The 4,910-nt window shown below is 41.6% G+C and overlaps 1 protein-coding gene across 2 annotated transcripts in view; it reads right to left on the bottom strand.

The window, feature by feature from the left end:
- Positions 1-4,910, bottom strand: part of TBC1D12 (TBC1 domain family member 12) — a 109,837-nt gene that overhangs the window by 104,736 nt on the left and 191 nt on the right. The gene's annotated exons all lie outside the window — the stretch shown is intronic.

Here is a 4,910-nt window from a genome sequence, read left to right as displayed (position 1 = left end):
CTCCAAAAAAAAAAAAGACACAGAGACATAGGGAGAATGCCATGTAAAATGGAAGCAGAGACTGGAGTGATGCATCTACAAGCTAAAGAATGCCAACGATTACCAGCCATTACCAGAAGTTAGGACAGAAACATGGAACAGATTCTCCTTCACAGCCTTAAAAAGGAATCAACTTGGCCGACACCTTTATTTCTAACTTCTAACCTCCAGAACTGTGAGAGAATAAATTTCTGTTGTAAGTCATGCAATTTGTGGTACACTGTTATGGCAGCCCCAGGAAACTAATACACGAAGATATAGTAAGTGCAAGTGGTTTCTTTTGAAGGAGAGTCAAGGAACCACTGATTGCAGGATGGAGAAGTGACACTCAGAAGAAAATGACAGTAATAGGGTGGGCTGAGTAAGTTACCTCTGCAGGTGTGGCTCAATCCTTTTGTGAACCTCCAGGAGGCAATACAGAATACACTTTAGCGTTGTCCCACCTCTGAGGAGTGAGAACATTGGTATTTTTATTTATTTATTTTTTAAAAGATTTTATTGGGGAATTGGGGGAGGGGAACAGCGTTGGGGAATTGGGAAGGGGAACAGACAAGTTGCTGTCCTTTTGTTGTGTCTAGTTGTGGAGGACATCGCTTCACTGGCCCATGTTGGTATTGTGATCATTGCACTCTTCCCGGGTGAGGCAGTCACTCACTGGCCATTGGACGGCTGCTCACGAAGATCATGCCAGCTGCTGGCCAGCCCCACTGCAGCCTACGCCGTTGCCAGCGACTCATGGCAGCCCAGCTCCAGGTCGAGATGTTCTTCACCATCTTAGCTGTAGAGCGCACAGTGTCCTCTACATGTGGCCCTCATGTGGGATCCGAACCGAGGACCTGCTGCTCAGAGCTGGCATCCCAAGCCAACTCTTAACCAATGCACCACTCGGCTGGTCCAACATTGGTATATTTATTAGTATAAATATCGGTGTATTAGTTTTCTATGGCTGTTGTAACAAATTATCACAAATTTGGTGCTGAAAAACAACAGAAATTTATTCCCTCAAATATCTAGAGGCCAGAAAGCCAAAATCATTATCACTGGAATCGTGCTGTTAGCAGGGCCTAGCTCCCTCCAGAGGCTCTAGGGGAGAATCTGTTCCTTGCCTCTTCCCTTCTGGTGGCTACTGGCATTTGTTAATTTCTGCCTATTTCACCACAATCTGCTTCTGTGGTCACACTGCTTCTTCCTCTTCCGTGTGAAATCTCCCTGTGCCGATCTCTTATAAGCACACATGTGATTGCCTTTAGGGGTCATCTGGATAGTCCAGGATAATCTCCCCAACTCAAGATCCTTAATCATACCTTTGGCTACTATATAAGGTAATATTCACAGGTTTCAGGGATCAAGACCTGGTGCCTTTGGAAGACATTTTCCATCTACAATAATTGGTATATTTATCCTTCAACTTCCATTTGTAATTGGTTAAAGGGTGCTCTCAGGGGTGAAAACTCCTTAACATTTTTGGCCTGCCCTACAAGGGTTGAGAAAAAGCTAAGTTAAAAGTTGCAAGGACTTGTAGAGGACTTTTGGGGGTATGTATGGAATGGGAAGTCCTCAGAGGATTGTTAATGGGACACTAATAACATTTGCTATATTATTATTTTTGTTTAGTTTGGGTTTTTGTTAACAATTTTCATTTAATACTCATTAGTTATAATTATTAGCTATTTTAACCAAATTTTCTGATGGACCGCAATATAAATTATTTATACTACCTGTGTGACCTTGCTTAGAAAATATTATCCCACTTATATGAACTTGATCCGTTCTACAAGGGTACCTTTAAGTATACATTGCTCTGTCATTTCCTCCGAAGTATCTTTTCTTTATCTTTTTTTATTTTTAGCACCTATGCAATCTTTTTTATTAATCTCTTTTGGTCATGCATAATTATCTTTCTCAACTCTGTATATTTTTCTCAGCTATATATTTTAACATTGTCAATGGTAGAAGACCATGACATATGTATTTTCAAATTCTTGATGTTGTGATTTTGGAGATTTACATTTATAATCTGGCAACACTTAGTAATTTTTCATAAGGAAATACAAAGCATCTATTTTAAAAGAAACTATTTTAGTTTCTTCAATTTCCCTTTATAGAACATAAATTATCTCTGGGACAGGATCATTAGAAGCCTTATTGTCCCATGTCTCCTTAGTGACAGTTTCAAACCAGCTGTTTACAGAAAATCGAACTGTAATATGTGACTGACCAAGAAAGCCCTGGCTTGTTTCCAAAAATCTATGGAACATCGGGATTCTAGCTGTGGGTAAATGAATGAAATAGGGAATGTTGGAAGAGGCACAAGTGAAAAAAAATAGTTTGGTTTTGGATAAGGTGAATTAAAGTTCTGTGGTTATCATGTGGAGATGTCCAGGAAGCAGGTGGCTTACAAGGCTGAATTTTGAGGGAAAGATATGCACTGGACAAAAGATTTGGGAATCTCTCTGCAATAGGAAGATGGATGAGATCACACTGGAAAAGCAAGTAGAATGAGAAGTAGAAAAGTGGGCAAGTGAGAAATCTGAGTCAGCAAATTATATATACACACACACACACACACACACACACACACACACATATATACACACACACACTTTTTTAAAAGATTTTTATTGGGGAAGGGAAACAGTGTAGGGGAATCAGGGAAGGGGAACAGACAAGTTGCTGTCCTTTTGTTCTTCAGTCTAGTTGTGGAGGACGTCGCTTCACTGGCCCATGTTAGTATTGTTGTCATTGCATTCTTTCCCGGCTGAGGCAGATCGGTTGCCAGCCATTGGACGGCCGCTCATGGTGGCTGCTGTAGCTTACAGCAGCCCAGCTCCAGGTCGAGCTGTTGTTCACCATCTTAGCTGTAGAAGGTGCAGCAACACTGGCCCTCATGTGGGATCTAAATCGGCGGCCCTGCTGCTCAGGGCTCGTGTTCCCAAGCCAACTGTTAACCAACGAGCCATTCGGCTGGCCCAAGAGTCAGCAAATTGAAAAGGCAAGAGGAAGGAGGAATGGAGGCAGGAAGAGAACCTGGGGAAGAGGCTGTTAGGAGAGCCAAGAGAGTGGGAATTCTAATGTGCGAAAGGAGAAATGCAGCGGAGAGATCTAGTTAAACAAAGACAGAAAGGAAAAGAAATTACATCATTCAGTGCACACTTATAAAAGAAAAACTCAAAAGTTGGAGGTTCTTGATGAACTTAATGAGAGCAGTTTCAGTGGGATATTACAGGCAGAGTCAATTGGGTTAACAGACCTCTCAAAAGGGCTCACAGGAATCTCTGGGCACAATCCCTGTGAAGCAAGTTTGGGGTAGCACAGTGACTCCTCTCAGCCCAACTGTCCAGGAAAGCTCTGGAGGCTCCAAGAGGATCTAGAGCCCAAATTGAGTTTAGCAGCGGATTGAGTGGGAAATGACATAAAACTGACAAACCAGCAAGATTAAATTAGTAAACTTCCATTTTAAAGTTTGCAATCAAATAATAGATTGCTCAAATTCAAGATGGGAGAGATTTAGCTTGGCAACAATTGCTTAAAAATGATCCAAAGATTTTTGTTGATGATAGATTTAAAATGGGCCAAAAGTATGACTTAATTCCCCAAAAAGCTAGCACAGGATTGGACTGTGATAATACAGAAGTGGAGACACCAGGAGAATACTAATTTTATTGGAAGTAAGGACAAGCAGGGAAGGAGGAAAATAGAACAGCAATTAAAAAGGCGATAGAATCATCAGAAAACAATTTAAGGATGGAAGGTATCTGAATATGTTTATTGGCCAAGGAGAGGAATCCATTGGGGAGGGAAAGGACACAGGAGAGAAGGGGTAATAGTGCTACAGGAGACTGATGATGTTAGGAGACCGTTGGTTTCAAACTGAAATGTGGATGCCTCACCCGTGGAGACTGGCAGGAAGGCTGAAAGATGGGAGTGCCCAAGGATAAGATGCTGTTTGGAAAGGAATTTGGACACTTTGGAAGAGCATAGGCAAACGTTTTCAGCTTGCTTGATGAAGTAATACTCCAGTGGGACAGGCTCTGCTGTTTCAGAGAGGGTGTGAGGAGACAGCGCAATGGGGGAAATTGGGGACGTTGAAAGGGAGGGAAAGAATTCCAGATAGAATGGAATTCTTGGTCTTTGAAGTGGGATCCGGAAATTGGGAGGTTTCCTTTCAGTATGTTTAAGACCAACACCCACAGGAAGCTCAGAACCTTTTGAGCCCTTGCTGGCTTTTCCCATTTGGCTCAGGACTGCCAGGCCAGACCCAGAGTCAGTAATGTGCTCAAGAATCATAGGCTTTAAAGTTAAACAAACAAACCGTAAGTGTAATTCCTAAATGTATTCATGAAAAAAGTCTTTGAGAGACAATCATTTTAAAAACATATTCTTGCAATGCATAAATCTTCCCGTTTAAAATTCTGGCGGAATTACTAAGCAGACAGAACAATTTGCACAAAGCTAATATAGTTGTAAAATACTGAAATGCAGATGAATTTCACTGATGTAACTCTTTACCAGACAACGGTTATTAAAGCAAAAAGTGTTTCAAAACAAAACATCAAGAATCACAGACTTTTGAGTGGTGGGGGGTGGGGTGGGTCATGAGAAATCAACTCGGTATTTCACAAACACGCCCGTCAAGGGCCAGGCGAGGAGCGGGCATTACACAAATGGAATCAGCTTTTCTCTGCCGTCAAGACTTTACGGAAGGTAAACACACTACAAAAATCAGTTTTTATAACAGAAAGATAAGTTACGTGAAGAAAGGCACAAAATACAACGAGGTTATTGAAAAAAACCAAGTCCCTTCACTTTGAGAGGAGGAGCCCGATTTCCCACTTTCAAACATGTCTGGGAAGGGTCAAAGATTAAGATAC

This window comes from Hipposideros armiger, unplaced genomic scaffold (genome assembly GCF_001890085.2).
Source record: "Hipposideros armiger isolate ML-2016 unplaced genomic scaffold, ASM189008v1 scaffold_42, whole genome shotgun sequence".
NCBI lineage: Eukaryota > Metazoa > Chordata > Mammalia > Chiroptera > Hipposideridae > Hipposideros > Hipposideros armiger.
The sequence above is the reverse complement of the archived record's forward strand: the minus strand, read 5'-3'. Positions and strand labels throughout refer to the sequence as shown.